A 17,754-nucleotide genomic window follows, 5' to 3' on the forward strand; every position below is an offset into this window, starting at 1 on the left:
CGCCTTTATAAGCTCGCGGGGTGGTGGCCCGGGCAGCCTCGTGCGCCCGCTTCCCGCCCTCGGACCCAGCGCACTCACCCCGCGTCACTGGTGCCAGGACAGACCCCAACCCAGGGCTCTGCGCAGGTAAGGGCTCGCTGCTGCCCGGCTCCCCGGGACCCCGAGAACTTGGTAGCTCCCCAGCCCCTCCCACATCCTCCGCTCGCCCCGGGATGGCGGCGAGGTGGGGTGTAAACGGCAGGGCCGGGACCTCCGCGCCCCACACCGCCCGCGCGGCGCCTCGGGACCCCCAGCCACTGGTCCCGCTGGGTCCTCGCGCGCATCCCAGGCCCCCGGCGGGCGCGCTGGGCGGCTGGAGGCTGGACGTGGTTCCCGCGAAGGGAGGACTGGAGGTCCCCGTCCCGGGCTCTTCTGCCTCCGGGGTCGCTCCCGGGACCTCCATCCTCGGCCCAGGCACCACCACCACCTCCCCGCCCCCCTTGCCCCCCACCCCGTGCCCGGGGGCTGAGCAGCCCAATGGTGAACCCTTGGTCGGAGATCTAGAGACTCGGGCTCCAACCCCGGCGCCCGGCCCGGTGCCCTCTCACGCCTCCCACCTCATAGCCCCTCGGTCCCGCCACAGCAGCCAGGGCGGGGGCTGGGCTGCCCCCGTGGGGTCTAAAGTAGTTGGGTCAGAGCTGGGGAGCAGTAGAGGGAGGGGGACGCTAGGGTCCGGGAGCCGCTGGGGGAGGAGAAAGGGGTCTCCCGGCGTGTGGGTGTCTGGGAGTTGGGGTGGGCTCAGCAGCCATGGGTCAAACTCTGGAGCCCTCGAAGCCGAGGGAGCCTGCGACCCTCCTCTGGCGTGTGCGCAGGTGAGTGAGTGGGTCGCTCAGGGCTGGTTCCTGGGCCCAGTCTGGTAAGAAGGGGTTAAATGCATAGTCAACAATGGTGGGGTGGGAAGCCAAGGAAGCCCTGTCTTCCCCCACATCGTCTCTTTCTTACCCTTTCCAACAATTAATGGGGGGGGGGGACCCCCGGAGGCCCAAAGACGGGTGATTCCCCGATGGGACCGGGCAGTTGGGTCCTGGGAACAGCTCAGACTCCGCAGGGGGGCGGGGTTTCGCAGGCCGGCAGGTGTTGGCTCCCACCCCAGAGAAGACGAAGCAGCTGTTTGAGTGCCTACTGTGCCCCAGACCTCCAACACCTGGCGTGCCTCTAGTGTTTACAGCTGGGGAGAGTGAGGCTCAGAGAAGTTAAGCAGGTACACTCGTTAAGAAGTTAAGCAAATCAGGATCAGGATTTGAACCCAGACTCAACCCTACAACCTTAGCTTCCTACTTCCCACTCTAACACCCGGGAGATGAGGGGTGGAAACGTGATTCCTCCTTCTGGCCCTTCCAGGGCTCAGTCCTGCCTCCCACCAGCCTCCAGACCCGCCCTCTTCAAATCTAGTCCTCCCCACCTGCGTTGTCCCCATCCCACCTCCTCGACTCCATGCCCCTGCCCTTGTCCGTCTGCCTCCCTTTTCCTTCCTGAACTCCATGCCTCTGAATTCCGTAAGCAAGAGTCCCCTGGACACAGCTTCCCAACTTCCCAGCCCCTGGACTGAGACAGGCTTGGATCCATGGCCCCACCTGCCTCTCCCATAAGACTATTGTGAGGAATAAAACCGAGCTGAGGCCAGGAACAAAATTTCACAGCCCTGTTCTGCTGGGTAAATCAAGCAGTAAATCAAGCAGACAAAAGCCGGGACATTCAGACATTTGCATAACAAACGTTTTTTTCAGCCTTTGAAATAGATGTTATAGAATTGGAATCAAGCAGTTCACAAGGAGAGGGATTTTGGTCCCCACGAATAGACAAGGCAGCCTAGCTGTGTGACCTGGAAGGAGTTCTGTTCCCTGTCGTGCCTTGGTCTCCTCCTTCAGGCTGAGGAGATGGACGAATAGTACCTACTGGTGGTGAGGTCTGGATTAATGTATGCCAAGTGGTTAGCCAGTGTCTGTGCTTAAGAAAATATTGGCTATCATCAGCTCTAATCTTGGCAGAAAACCATTGCAATGCTGAGCCTGGGTATATGGTTATGTCACTGACCCTGAGTCCTGGAAACCCATCAGCCACCTCCGTGGAGGTTCTTGCCCATTCCCTGGTGGGCTGCACTGTAGGGTGGCCTGGCGCCCTCCTTGCCCACACTCTGATGTCTACCATCCTAAACACAGCCTTGGCCAGGAGCCTGGGCTCTGCGCCTGAGGCTATTATGGGGGCGGGCGGGGGGGGGAGGCGCTGTGCCCTCTGCCTGTTCTTGTGCCTCCAAGTTTCCCAGCTTGGAAATGGGGTGAACTCAAACTCAAGCCCTGCATGTTCTCTGGCTTACACACCTGGCATTCCCTGCAAGCTAGAGTAGTCCTGACGCTACCGCTGAAAAAGCAGGTCTTGGAGAGGAGAAACGACTTGTCCAGGACACACATGCTACCTGGGGAGCTGGGGCTGGATGGAGCCCAGGTGTCCAGAATTCCAAGTCTAGTGATCTGCGTGTGGCACCCATCTCTGGGGATGAGGCCTCTTAATCCAGGGGCAGGATCCAGCAGCATAGCCTCGAGTTCTCACCTTGAAAAAGAGACTGGAGCTATTAATACAAACTCCAACGCTCCACGAGAACATTGCAGGGAGAGTGAGCAAGCTGGGCTGGGAACCAGCGCTCAGAAATCTCGCCGTGGCCACAGGAATGCTGACTCAGCGCCCCAGCACAGGCTGGAGCTGGGTATGTTTGTGTTTTTTTTTTCTTTTTCCTTCTAGAGATGTCCCCGCTTTGAGAGGGCAGCTAGGGGCAGTAGATTGGAGGTTCATTCCCAGCACTGCTCTGTGCCCCTGCACAAGTCACTTTCCCTTTCTGAGCCTCAGATTGAGGAAACCATATGTAAGGTGGGTTAATAATACGTACTTTGAAGCGTTGCTATGAGGGGCCAGCAAGATCATGAATGGTTTTTCAGCACCGGGCTGAGCCTGTGTTAGTGACTGTTATTGAGATTATTCCTTGTGGGGCAGTGTCAGCAGCGTTTTCCTTCACCACACAGGTGATCCCAGAGGCCAGAGGGAAGGCCCTGCTAAGGTTACAGAGGCCGGGAGATAGCAAGGGAAATGTTGGCTTGGGGGCAGCATCTTGGGTTCCACTCCTAGCTGTGTGACCTGAGGCAAGTCACTTTGCCTCTCTGTTAGGTTCCTATTAGGCTCTCAGCAACGTCTAAAGGATGCCCAGTGTCCAAAGAACATTCGAGAATAGTTTCCGTATTTTTCTACCACCCCATACCACCCCCCAGCATTTCATAATTGCTCCCAGAAAAACTTCATACTTAAAGTTTTCCATGCTGAAATTCTCAACCTCACTGTGGCCTGAAATCAATTGTTTGCATTTAATTTGACTCCTCAAATTAAGGGGTAAAATTTGAGATGAGGGTAGGGGGTGGGGGAGGAGATGAGGAAATTGAAGTTAAACCAGATGTGTTTTTGTTTAACTGTAGGCTGGTGGTTAAACTGCCCGAGTATTACCATCGTTCCTTCTGAATTCCAGTAACCGGGAGTCGGGTTTCACTAAAAATTGTAGTGTTCCTTCCTGCCCGTGTGGACTTGCCTTCCCCATTATTATTATTATTATTACTATTTTATGTTCATCTGAGGCCATGGCTGGCCAGAAAGGAGACCTCACAAATGCCTAGAATTTCAGAACTGGGAGGCATTTAGAGGCTGGCTCCGCCAACTGGCTGCTTTGCAGACGCGGGAGACTGAGGCCCCCGGAGGGGAGGAGGCCTGCCCAGGGTCACCAGCTGCCTAGGGCAGAGTTGGACTATGAATTCAGTCTCCCAGCTCTAGGCGCCACGACCTTCCCCAACGTAACCACTGTCTTGAATTGGGTGTGTATCCTGCCCGTAGTACCTCCTTCATGTACCTGGTTTTATGTTTATTTTTGAAAAGAAAGAATTGTTCAAGGGAGGATACAGAGAGTATGGGTTGGTAGAGAAAGATCTTCAGCTCAGAAGAGTAGAGTTTAAGTCCTTGACCTGTTGATGCGTTACCCGTGTGACCTCGGGCTAGTCATTTCCTCTCTCTGATCCTCAGCTTCCTCATTTGTAAACCTGGATGCCTGAGGAGCAGGAGTCGGGGGATGAGACGTACCTAAGGCTTGAAATGGGTCTAATTTAATCAACTGGTCCTCAAACATTTACGGCCTAGATTATGGCAGGTCAGTCACAAACTGCCTCCCTCCAGTGGCAAGAGACAGGTGTGGTGGATGGTTGACCCACAGTGGGCCACATCGCTGCCCACCACCAGGGCTGGAACTCATTAGCAACTGCTCTGTCCACTTTACCGCAGTCCCCACCACTTCCTCCAGCCCACTTGTCTCTTCGACATTAGCTACCTGCCTTCTGAGCTTGCAGTTTCTGAGCTAAGTGTGCGAGGCCATGGAAGGAGGACTCAAATCTCATCTGAATGACTGCATGAAGCGAGGGGCCAGCACTCAGGGACTCAGGATGGGAACGTGGGATGCGTGGACATCAGTCCTTCTGTGGCCTCTGACATGTTGGCAAGGTGGAGGGAGCTTTCTTCCTGTTTTGGGGGGTCCCCAGGAATAGTCTACAGGCTCCAGAAATTTGGGGGTGACAGCACCAGCCTGTTGGGGCTCAGAGAGCAGAGCCTGGGGCCTACCCCTGGGGGTCAGGCAGTGCTGGCTGCTTCAGTCCTGAGGGAAGGGACTCCCTTGACATCTGCCATCTTACCTAATACTCCCAAAGAACCTAGTCATTGGTCACCACTTCACAGACAAGAAACACCACCTTGTACTCTGAGTCACAGCTCCCTGTTCCACTCCCTCCGCTGGGAGCAGAGACCAGGTGCTGACAGCAGGCACCATGGTTGCAGCACAGGTCTCCGACCAAGCTCCAGGGCAACTGCTTAGATGGGAGAGTCTAGAGGGGCTCCACAGACTGCTCTGGGGGTACAAGATAAGCAAGGGGAGCTCGGATTCGAAGTAACCACGGTCCTAGAGCCTGCAGAGTTTAGAGATGTGCCTGCCCGTGTGGGAAGCAGCATTTTGTAAGGACCGCTGGGCACCAGGCACCAACATTTTCTTTGATCCTCACCTACCTCACTGCCTGCTGTTTTAGTTGAGGAGACTGAGACTCAGAGGGCAGACAGCTTGGGTGTCAACCCCTCCTCCAGGTGCCTCTGGCACCCTGTCCTGATCCAGGGAAGGGAGGAGAGCAGAGGGGAGGCTGGGAGAACCTTTAAAAGGCCCTACCATGTGAGTTCGGTTAAGGCAAGCGCTTGCCTTTGCTGATCAACCTTTTCTTTGTCTACAAGACAACAGGGTGGGTACCCTCTCAGACCCCAGGCTGAGGCTCTCAGGTCTCCGTCCCATCATCCCCCTGGCCTCATGGTTGGCTGCCACTGGATTGTATGAGACTTGGCCTTTCTCTATCATTTGTCCCTTTCTCCTTCCACCTGTTTCCACTTTGACTTACTGGCCTCTTAATATATGGAGTTAGTAACTTATTCATCTGCCACCATGCTGGGTAAAAAGTGTCTCAGCTAATTCTGGCCCCCTCCCCTCCCTCACTCCTGCGTGGCCTCCTATACCTGCTCTGTTTTCCCTGCTGCCCCCTCCCACCGACACACCACTGCTCACCTTGCCATGTCGGGTGTGGTGTTCAGTGCCTCGCCTGGAACGGCCTAGTCTTAGAGCAGACCTGTGCGCAAGTGCTGTTATCCCCACGTTACAGACGAGGAAACAGGCCCTAAGTCAGCCGGGAAGCGGAAACATACCCATTAGTCCCCCACCATTGCCCACGCACCCCTTCAAGGCTGCTTCCTTCTCCACCAGCCAGCTTCCTAGAAGGACCCAGTTCCTTCTTTATTTTGAAGCCATAAAATATAGCACTTCCTGTTTCAGCTTCAGTAATCAAGATGTCGAAGATAACCAGAGTTCCCCTCTACAGCGGGCCCAAGCCCTTGCCTGGATCACCTGAGTGTGTTTTGGTGAAAATGCTGTGTTTTAATTTTTCCTCTTCACTTAATCCTCATGATTAACGTTTAAGGTCTTGCTCAGTGTCAGGAACTGAGCCAATCTCTGTGAATGGCCTTTGTGTATTTAACTTGTTATCCTCTCCATTTTACAGAAGAGGAGACTGAGGCTCAGAGGAGCTGAGTAACTTTCTCACAGTCACACAGCTGGGAAGTGGAGTTGCTTTCTTGCTCAATCAGATTGGCAACTGGATTCAAATTTTTTATGTTTGGAGTTAAGCCCAAGCCCTCGGGGAGCTGCGGTGTATACATTTGTTTTCAGTAGAACCATCCATCTGTCCTTGGAGTTTGCAAAGTGATGTGGGTGGGAGGTCTCAGAGGGAGGGACCAAGCATAGGAACTCCTGATTGGGCGGAAGCATCTGTTCTCCCAGTTGGTCTGGGCCTGGACACCTCTTTTCATCAAGAAAAGGAAATAAGAGTCTTAGCAGGAAGCATCCTTAGGAACCCAGAGGGACTTGGGTTTGAATCTGCCATTTCAAGCTGTGTGACCGCAGGCAAGTCTTTTCCCTCTTCTGGCTTTCGGTTACCCTGCCTGACCACCACGGCTTGCACTGAGGGAGGGAAGGCCTTAGGGCTTTTCTAGTTCATGTGTGGCAAATAGTTGGCACGCATGCTGCCACTCCCCGGTCCTACACTCATGGTAGACATCACTAATCAACCACTGCTGTTTTTTCTTCTAAACCTCAAATTCCTTCTAAATGCAGTCCTCCAGGCAGCCGCTATCAACTCCTTAGAGTTGGCACGCAAGATGGAAGGACATCCCAGAACCAAATTAGATTTAATTATTGTGTGGACAGGGGTGGAAGAGGGACAGGCCCAGGGTGGCACCCAGGGTCAGTGTCACTGTGCTTCGGCGTCTTCTTGTCCTTTGTCTTGTCTGGGAGAGCAGGAGGAACCCAGAGAGACTGCCCAGATCCCACCCCTGGTGGGGGGTGGGGACCTCTCATGGGGCTCAGAGCTGTGCTCAAGGTCAGTCCTCAAGGTTTCCGGGCTGGTCACAACCCAGGCTGAAAGTAAGAGTGAAAGGAGGAGGCTGGTTTCAGATGGTCCTGCAGAGCTTGGCCCCCCTCCCCCACCCTCTGTAATAATAGCAGTATCCTATCAACAGTAATAATAACATTACTAATAAGAGCTATTAACATTTACCGAATATTTATTAGGCACCCAGTGACTCTGCTAAATGCTTTCTATGCATTCACACTTTTCTCTCTCTCTCTCTCTCTCTCTCTCTCTCTCTCTCTCTCTCTTTTTTATAAATTCTCACCCAAGGATATTTTTCCATTGATTTTTAGGGAGAGTGAAAGAGAGAGGGAAAGACAGAGAGAAACATCGATGTGAAAGAAACACATTGATTGGTTGCCTCCTGCACGAGCCCTGACCAGGGTCCGGGCCAGGGAGGAGCCTGCAACCGAGGTACATGCCCTTGACTGGGAATCAAACCTGGGACCCTTTGGTCCCCAGGCTGACGCTCTATCCACTGAGCCAAACCGGCTAGGACTATGCATTCACACTTTTGATCCCTATCACAGCCCATTTTTCGAGTGAAGAAAATGACTCAGGTGAGGTAACTCCCCTGAGTTGCTCCAACTGATGAACCAGTGGAGCCACTGAGGTTTGAATTCACATCTTTCTAACCCTGAAGCCACTCCCCCCTTACCCTCTCCCCCCCCCCCCCCCAGCTCCGGGGGGGGACTGCCGGACTCTGTCCTTGCTCCTCCTCAGCTCGCCATCACCATCCCTCACTCAGGACCGTGGCTCTGATTTGCCTGTGGGAAGTGGTGCCCTTCCACGCGGACCTTCCGTAGACACGAGGGTAGCACAGCTAAGGCCTCTCCGTCTTGCACGTTAGAAAAATGGTGATCCCTCCGCCAGAGAATTCAATGTCCTACCTGTTCCCTGCGCCTTGCTGAGCAGATGGCCCAGGGGAGCCCAGGGTGGGTTGTTGGGGCTGATGTGGGGTTGGACTTGGGCCCCCATCCCAGATGGACCAATTCTAGTTCCTGTTTTAACCAGCCATGCGACTGGGTGAGTTACTCTAATAGTCCCAACCTCAGTTTCCAGGCGCCTATCACGCTGTTCTGTTTCTAAAGCCCTTTCTTATTCATGAACCCCCGACTCCTTCAGGCAGCCCCGTGAAGTATTCTCTTCCTTTTGCAAAAGGGGATGTTGAGGCTCAAGTCAAATCGGTGGCAAAACCAGCCCCAAACTCTGGTCAGGACCCCAGGCTAAGATGGTTCTTTTTTTTTTTTTTAATATATTTTACTGACTTTTTTACAGAGAGGAAGGGAGAGGGATAGAGAGTTAAAAACATAGATGAGAGAGAAACATCGATCAGTTGCCTCCTGCACACTCTCTACTGGGGATGTGCCCGCAACCACGGTACATGCCCTTGACCGGAATCGAACCCGGGACCTTTCAGTCCACAGGCTGACGCTCTATCCACCGAGCCAAACTGGTTAGGACTAAGATCGTTCTTAATGTGTCCCAGCCTCTCGCATCTTTGCCTTTGCACCTGCCCGAGCGGCCAATTGGCACCACGGCTGCTCCTCTCGATCTTGCTCAGAAATCTCGAGTCCGTTGTAATCTGATGATCCACATAGTGCCTGGCTCTGAGCATGAGTTCCTGAAGGGCAGGAAGCCCGTCTGAGTCATTCGTGAATTCCGTGTCTCACCAGGTCACACGAGTTTGAGTGAGTGAAAGGCTGCCACCCCTGGCAGGGGCTTCTGCGCCCAGCAGGGCTTGGTTTCCGTGGGGAAGCCTGTGAAGGCTGTCCTGCTGGCTTGACACCTGAGCCACCCCAGGCTGCCCCTCCCAGATCTCCACTGTGTCTTCCTCTCCCATTCATGACATGAGCTCACGAACGGTTTGTTGGTGATTGGCAGCAGGACAAGCCAGTTTTCCTATTGACGGCTCAGGCCCTTTGTCGGGTGTGGGTTCCCCCAGTGTCATACCTCAGACCAGTCTTTGTTCATCTTCTTCACAAATGTACCCCCAGCACCTAACCTCAATTTCTTTAATAATAATGATGATAATGATAATGATAACGATGATAATGATAATAATAGCAACGGCTGTACATGGAGTAACACATCTATATACACCATGCTTCTTGGTGCATAGTATGCACTTAATACACATTTGGTGAATGAATGACCACCTGGACATCACACCCTGCAGCTGGGGCCCAGATGAAGGTTCCCAGGAAGTGAAACCAATCTGTCAGCTTGCCCCTGTCTGGGGCAGCCCTGGCTTGTGTCAGCTCCCTAGTTCTTTGGCACTGCCCAGCCACACAGACTAGCACCCCAGTTTGGAGGGAGATGCTGCTGCGATCTGTAGTATTTAGAGCCAGAAACGGGGCTCAGTGTGGTTGAGTCACCTGCCCGGGGCTGCAGAGCTGGTGGGTAGTGGCGCTGGGATTTGAACCCAGGGACTGGAGTCTTTCCCCTTTTGCCTCTGGTGAGGGAGAACGTGTCTGTGTTGGGGATCTGGTCCAGACCATCTTAATTTGTCTAATACAGTAAGCGTTATCATTCACGGGATGCCTGTATGGGGCCTGCTAGGTAAGTGTTTTCCGCACCCTTTGATAGTTGGTCCTCTTAACCTCCCACAGGGCAGGTACTGGAATCCCTGTTTTTTACAGGTGAGTAGAAGCACAGAGAAGGGAAGGGACTTGCCCAAGGTCATGCAGTTCATAACTGGCCAAGCTGGAATTTGAACCTGGGCAGCCTGGCTCCAGAGTGTGGGCTTGCAGTCACTTAATTAGATAAATCTCTGCAGGCCAGATGGTTAAACTCTTCTTGAACCTGATGGTTTCCCGGAGCCCAACTCGGGGAGGGGATAGGAGGCAGCAATGGACTACGTGACACTTCCTGCTCCCTGAGCTGAGAACTGCAGAGTTTATCTGTCCCCTGCACGATTCCTGGGGTAAGGGAGAGATGGAGGGTAGGGAGCCCAGTGGGGCAGTCCTGGTGTCTCCAGGACCAGGGTCAGGGGAAGGCCAGAGCAATTAGCCTGGCTGAAGCCGCTGCTCACTCAGAAACCTCAGTGGTGGACGGGCCCCAGCCTCAGTCCAGGACTCTGGCCTCGGGCCTGACCCTCCTGGGTTCTATCTCAAGCTTCCAGTGTCTTCTTGGGGTGGAAAATCTCAACGCGCTGGCTTGTGTGACAACTTTGCTCTGAAATTTCCTCCTTGCGCGCCCAAGTTCCTGGGCTGGCCTGCCTGCCTCACTTCCCCTTTTAGGAGGAGGATCCTTCCTTTTCCTGTTGAGTAGCTACATGATTGGAATAATCCATTTTTTCCCGACTGGCCCCTGGCCGGGCAGTGCTCAGCTGTGTGAAGCCTCTAGCTGGGGCTCCAAGGCAGGCCTGTCAACTTCCTTGTCCCATCAGCGAGGGCAAAATATGGGGAGAACACCTGTCCTTGTTTGCTCTGTTGTGCCCGGATGATTCCTGTGACAAAGGACAGCACTGGCCTCAGGCTTTGTCCCCTCACTGACCGGAAGTAGCTCCTGGTAGGAGAAGAAAGGGGTTTCCCCTGTTCTAGGAAGTCCCTGTGGGAGTGGCCTTTCTTGTCTGCTCAGTGGGTGCTGGTTTCTTGGCACCTGTCAAGGTGGAGAAGGAGAAAGCAGAGTCAGGAAGGGGGGAGGTGAGTACAGGAGCACATTCATTCATTCATTCATTCAACAAACATTTCCTTAGCCCAGTGCCAGCTAGGCTCAGGGCTTGGTGCTGGGATTCACAGATGGATCTGGTCCCGTTTTTGCTTTCAAAGAGCATCTGTGTGTGGGGAGATGGTTGTGTTAACAGACCCAGACAGGGTCCCAGGTGGTGAAGGGTAAAGGAAAATGCAAGAGCCGTGGGAGCAGAGGAGGCCACCTAGCCATGCCTTGGGCAGACTGACCACAAAGGATTTCTGGAGGAGGCAGCGTTCAGTCTTGTTTGTTTGCTTTTTCTCCAACAAATATTTACTGAGCATCTTCTAGCTGATGTGGTTCCAGGTGCTGGGGGTGCAGCCGTGAGCTGCACAGTCTTTCCTCCTGGAGCTCCATTGCACTGGAAGAGATAGACCATCAAGTCCTTAACTTCAGGTGGTGCTGAGCCCTGGGAAGAAGATACACTGGCTTGTGCAATAGTGAGGGGCTGGGGTGCGGTGGGGCTTCTTCACGCGGCGTGGGCAGGAAGGACTCGGAGAACGTGGCCTTTGAACTGGAAAATGGGGGGAAGTGAGCCAAGCAAGTGTTCTGGGCAAGAGAACGGCCAGTGCAGAAATCCCGAGGGACGAGCAGGGGCACAGAAGGTCTGGGCGGTGCCAGGGCCAGGAGATGGTGTTAGAAAGATGCGCAGGACCCCAAGCTTGTAGATATCCAATGGGCTCTGGAAGAATGAGCAGGGGCCAGGAGAAGTAAGGGGTAGGGTGACCTCCCGGTTGTTGAATGGCCCCTTTAAAAACAGTTTGAATAGGAATGGCCTTTGGGACTTGACATTCCCCCCCTCCCCAGGGACAGACCGGGTAGCTGAGCCCAGAACGAAGTGACGCCTCCCAAGGTCACAATGGGAGGTGATGGGACTGGATCTGGGTCCCCTGCCACCAACCAACTTCTCGCCAATATGCCCTCACAGCCGCTCTGACTTAAGGCTGACATTTATTAGTCACTGTTTGCCAAGAGTTACATACCTCGCCTGGTTTGACAGGAGGAAGGTGAGACTCGGGCCTGGTTAAGGGTCGTCGTTCAGAGCAGGTTCTTTAGGATTGATCATGGCCAAGTTTACTCTGAAAACGGGGCTAGCACTACAGTAGTCCCTCTTTACCCATGGGGAACACGGTTCAAGACCCCAGTGCATGCCTGGAACTGTGGATGGACCGGACACCTATGATCACATTTAATTTATAAAATAGGGACAGCAAGAGATTACCTACAGTAGCTAATAATGAAGTAGAACAATATTAGCAATGTACTTAATAAATGTTACGTGAATGGGGTCTCTCTCTCTCTCTCTCTCTCTCTCTCTCTCAAAATACCTTATTGTACTGTACTCATCTTTTCATTAAAGGAAGCACTGTACGGCTGTTCTTGGGCAAATCCGAATTGCCAGCATCACTACTTAGCGCTCTATTAAGTAAAATCAGGGTTGTTTGAACACAAGCGCGGCGATACCGCTATAGGCCATCTGATAACTGAGATGGCTACTAAATGACCACTGGGAGGGTAGCATCTACTACGTGGACACTCTGGACAAAGGATGATTCATGTTCTGGGCAGGCTGGAGCGGGACAGCGAGAGATTTCTTCACGCTACTCAGGATGGTGCACAATTTAAAACTTATGAATTGTTTATTTCTGGAATTTTCCATTTAATATTTTCGGACTGTGGGTGACTGCAGGTAACTGAAACCTTGGAAGACAAAGCCACGGTGACGGGGGAACTACTGAATGCTTCTGGCTTAAAAGATTATTGAGGATTCAGTGAGCTATAATGCATGTCAACAACTTTCCATAGTGCTTGGCAAAATGTGAATATTTCTTGAGCATTTTTGCTTTCATTTAAATTATTTTATGGACCCTGGGGCCTATAGAAGGATTACGCATGATCCTTGTTTCAAGCACTCACATCATTGGTCCATAATGGCCCTCTTGTCTATTAAAAATAAATTTAAAATACCTGTGAACTGTTATCCAGTACCAGGACTAGAATGTTGACAGTAATTGACATTGTCCTTTGGACTCCTTCAGCCCTCTCCCAGCCACCCTCCTTCCTGTGGGGTAACCACTATCCTGAATCGGGGGTTTCTCATTTTCTTGCCTTTTAAAATTATTTTTATTAATATTTTTATTAGTATTATTATTATAAAATATATGTTTCCTATATTGGTATCTGGAGTTTCTCATTCCCTTTGCCTTTTTATTTTTATTTGTTTACTTATATTTTAAATATATATATTTTTATTATTTCAGAGAGGAAGGGAAAGGGAGAGAGAGATAGAAACATCAATGATGAGAATCATTGATTGGCTGCCTCCTGCACACCCCCTACTGGGGATCGAGCCTGCAACCTGGGCATGTGCCCTGACCAGGAATCGAACCGTGACCTCCTGATTCATAGGTTAAGCCACGCCAGCCGGGCCCCTTTGCCTTTTTTGATTAGTGCTTACCTGTCACAGAATTTTGAGACCCATTAAAACAAAGTTTAATGAGAAAAAAAATCATGTAGGTGAAAAAATATATCTATATGAAAGGTTGTCGTGCACAATCTCCTGAGACATTTTTTGTTCATTCAATCTTGTATTGCTGAGATTCATCCATATTGTTGCATGGAGTTGTAATTCTTTTTCATTGTTCATGATATTCCACTGGGCAACTGTGCCACAAGTTTTATTTATGCAATTTCTTGTTAATGGCATTTGGGTTATTTTCAAGTTTTTCCTAGTGTGGAAAAAGCACCTATGAATATTTATGTACATGCTTTCTAATGAATGAATTTAGAGATTTTCTCTTGATATATACCTATGGGTGGAATTATTAAGTCATAGGGTCTATGAACATTTGTTCAGTATTAACAAGATAGGAGCAAACTGTTTTCCACGATGATTGTATCTGTTTACATTCCCACCAGTAATATATGAGAAGTCCTCATGGTCTGCATCTTCTGCAATATACAGTATTATTGGACTTCTTAATTTTTTCCAACCAGATAAGTATGAGGATTTCTCATTGTGGACTTGATTTGCAATTCCCTGACTACCAGTGAGGCTGAATAAGTTTGTATGAGTATGTGTGTGAGTTCTCTACTGGGGATGTCTTTTGCCCCTTTTTCTATTTGTCCCCCCACCCCCTTTTTTTTTGGCCCCTTTCTTATTAATTTGTAATGGTTCTTTATATTCCTGAGTCTCATCATGTTTTGGAAATGGAAATTCTAAAATTTAATACAGTGTAATTTAACAGTTAGTGCTTTGGGGTCTTGTTTAAGAAAGTGTGCCTCATCCCAAGGTCAAAAAGCTATTCACCTACAGTTTCTACTAAATGTTTTAAAGTGTGTGTGTGTTAGGTTTTTTTTTTCCTTCACATTTAAGACCTTGATCCATATAGTATAAGATAGAGATCCAATTCAATTTTTTTCTGTCTAAATTCCCATTTTTTCTTATGTTTCCCAATTGTCTTTGTTGCTGATGATAGAAATGCAGATGTTTTTGCATTTTGATGTTATCAAACTAACTTGCTCAACTCTTTTTCCAATTATCTGTCTGTAGCGTCTATGTAGACAATCGGTTACAAATAATGATAGTTTTTTTGTGTTTTTAATCTTTATGCTTTTAATCTTTTTTCTTATGTTATTGCACTGTCTAGGACTGGCAGTACAATCTTACATAAAAATAGTGGTACTAAGTATCTTTGCCTTGATTTTTATTTTAGAGAGAATGTTCTAAAGTTTCCCCACTTAGAATATATGTGTTACATATTTTTTATAAATTGCTTTTTTTCTGGTTAAGGAAGCTCTTTTCTATTCATAACTTATTTGAGAGTGTTTTTAAAATAATAATTTGTGTTGAATTGTATTAAATGCATTCAAAAAGTGTCTTGAGATGATTATATGGCTTTTCTCTTTTAATCTGTTAATGTAGTTAATATATGTATAGATTTTCAAATATTAAACCATTGTTCTATTCCTAGGATAAACCTAACTTGTTCATTATGTGATATTTGGTTATGGTGTAATAATATCGTGTTTAGAATTATGTAAGTTTGCATGAATAAAATGTGCCTCTAATTTTCACTTTTTATGTTGTACTTTTCTGCCTTGGAATCGCAATTATAATAGCCTTATAAAATTAGTTGGTAATATTTTCTCTTTTACTGTTCTCTTGAAATATTTGGGTCAACTTGAGATAATGTATTTCTTGAAGTCTGATAGAAGTCACCTATAAAATCATCTCAGCCTATGTTTTCTTTGTGGAAAAATTTTAACTACTGTTTAAAATATATTATTCAGGTTCTTTATTTCTTCTTGAGTCAGTTTTGGCAAGTTGTATTTTTAGGGATATATGCATTTAATCTACTTTTTCAAATATATTTTCATAAGTTTGCTTATAGCATGTTCTTAGTATTCTTACTATAACAATTGTGTTCTCTCTCTCTGTCTCTCTCTCTCTCTCTCTCTCTTTCTCTCTCTCTCTCATTACTCTTGCCTGAAGTTTATTGACTTTTTAAAAAATACCATCTTGTAGCTTTTATCTCAATCGAGTCTTTGTTTCCTGTTTTGTTCATTTCTGCTTTATAGAATCTCCTTTTATTTTGGGAAGGTTTCTGTTTTTCTAAGTGTTGGACACTTAGCTACTTAATTCTTAAGCCTTTCTTTGCTACATTCCACAATTTATAAGTGTTTTTATTATCATTCAGTTCTAAGTAAGTTGAAATTTCTATTATGACTTTTCTTTGTTCTATGAGTTATTAGGGATGTTTTTAGTCTCTACATGTATGAGGAATTGGTTGTCCTTTTAAAAACATAACTTAATTGTACCATGGTCAGAGAATGTAAACTATGTGAAACCTGCTATTTAAAATATGAGGCGTGAGCTCTGGTCAATTTTTTTTTAAAATATATTTTATTGATTTTTTACAGAGAGGAAGGGAGAGAGATAGAGAGTTAGAAACATCAATGAGAGAGAAACATCGACCAGCTGCCTCCTGCACATCTCCTACTGGGGATGTGCCCGCAACCCAGGTACATGCCCCCTACCGGAATCGAACCCGGGACCCCTCAGTCCACAGGCCGACGCTCTATCCACTGAGCCAAACCGGTTTCGGCTCTGGTCAATTTTTATAAAATGTTTGAGTGTTCCTGAAAAGAATGTGTGTGTATGTACTTTGTTTCTATCATCCTCCTTTTTTATTTCAATTTATCTTGATTTTTCTGTTTTATTTTTAATGTTAATTACTTAAAAATAGCAATAGCTTTCCCCCACAAAGACAAGATTAGCATTTTCTCAGTCCCCTTGGTCTCCCTCTTCCCCTTCAACCCTTATTCTTCACCAATATGCCCTTAGCCCCCTTGATATCAGATTAAAATTATCTGGAATTTTTAATTCTGAGTTGTTTTAGATAGATGTTCTTCTTGTTCTTTTCTTTGATCTGTGAATTTTGTTAACACTAAACTTTACTAAGTTATTTGGTCAGCCTTCCATATCTTTAATATCATCTGTGGAATTTGTTTCTATACTTAAGTAGTTACTTTGGAAAAAATATGGTCTCTTTTTGTACAAACATGGGCCCTTGAACATGGGAATGTAATTTAGTACAGTGACTTTGGCCATTTCTTATAAAGTGAAACATACTTACCACATGATCCAGCAATTCCAATCCTAAGGATTTGCTCAAAAGAAATGAAATTATACCTGTACAAAGATTCACACATAAGTGTTCATAGGAGCTTTATTTATAATACCCCCCAAATGGAAACAGTTTAAATAATTTTTACTAGCTTTTAACATTTAAATGACAGTTTAGCTAGATATAAAATTCTCAGTTCAAATTATTTTCTTTGGTACTTTGGCCAATTCAATTTGATACTTATTCCTTTAATTGATCTGTTCTTCTGAACTTTTAGAATGTTTTTGTTGTCTTTTTTAAAACATATTTTCATTGATTTCAGAGAGGAAGGGAGAGGGAGAGAGAGATAGAAATATCAATGATGACAAAGAATCATTGATCGGCTGCCTCCTGTACACCCCCTACTGGGGATTGAGCCCGGAACCCAGGCATGTGCCTTTGACCGGAATCAAACCCAGAACCTTTCAGTCTGCAGGCTGATGCTCTAGCCACTGAGCAAAACTGGGTAGGGTTGTTTTATTGTCTTTAATATTCACTATAATATTTCTAGGTGTGCATTTTTTCTCATTTGTCCTGTTTGCTGTATTGGGGTCCCTTTCAAATTGAGATCTTTCATCTTTTTTTACTTCTAAAGTTATCTTTATTATTTCTTCAAGTATTTCCTCCCTTGATTTATTTTCCGTGCCTGGGACTCCTATTATCTAGATTTGGCACTTATACACCCATCTCTCTTTTTTTGTTGATGCATACTTTCATACAGTAAAATGCATTGATCTTAAGTGTTCAATTTAATGTGTTTTGACAAATGCACATTACCTTGTAACCATGACCACAAAACAAGATTTAAAAAAACAATCAAAACATTCCTATCACTCCAGCAAGTTCCCTCCCATTGTCAACTTAGGAGTTCTTTATTGGATACAAGTCCTTTGTCAGCTATATGTACTGTGCATATTCTTTTATTCTTTTTTTTTTAAAGAATAGTTTATTGATTTTTTTTTAAAGAGAGAGGGAGGGAGAGAGAGAGAAACATCGATGTGAAAGTACAACATTGATCGACTGCCTCCTGCATGCTCCCCACCGGGGATTGAGCCCACAACCTGGGCATGTGCTGTGATCAGGAATAGAACTGGCAATCTTTTAGTGCAAGGGACAATGTCCAACCAACTGAGCCACACCGGCCAGAGAGCATATTCTTTTTTATTATGTGCCTTGTCTATTCAATTTCTTACTGGTATCTTTCAATGAGAGGAAATTTTAAATTTTGGTGAAGTCCAATTTATCAATTTTTTTCTTTCTTTTTTTTTAAATATATTTTATTGATTTTTTACAGAGAGGAAGGGAGAGAGATAGAGAGTTAGAAACATCGATGGGAG

At 47.6% G+C, this 17,754-nt stretch overlaps 1 protein-coding gene across 1 annotated transcript in view; it reads left to right on the top strand.

Moving 5' to 3' along the window:
* Positions 1 to 23: 23 nt before the first annotated feature.
* The window catches only part of ALPL (alkaline phosphatase, liver/bone/kidney), a 55,550-nt gene continuing 37,819 nt past the window's right edge, over positions 24 to 17,754 (top strand). Inside the window, exon 1 of the mRNA XM_006094014.2 lies at positions 24 to 126. The gene's annotated coding sequence lies outside the window, so the exon portion shown is untranslated. The remainder of the gene's footprint in view (positions 127 to 17,754) is intronic.

This window comes from Myotis lucifugus, unplaced genomic scaffold, assembly GCF_000147115.1.
Source record: "Myotis lucifugus unplaced genomic scaffold, Myoluc2.0 scaffold_128, whole genome shotgun sequence".
Classification (NCBI taxonomy): domain Eukaryota; kingdom Metazoa; phylum Chordata; class Mammalia; order Chiroptera; family Vespertilionidae; genus Myotis; species Myotis lucifugus.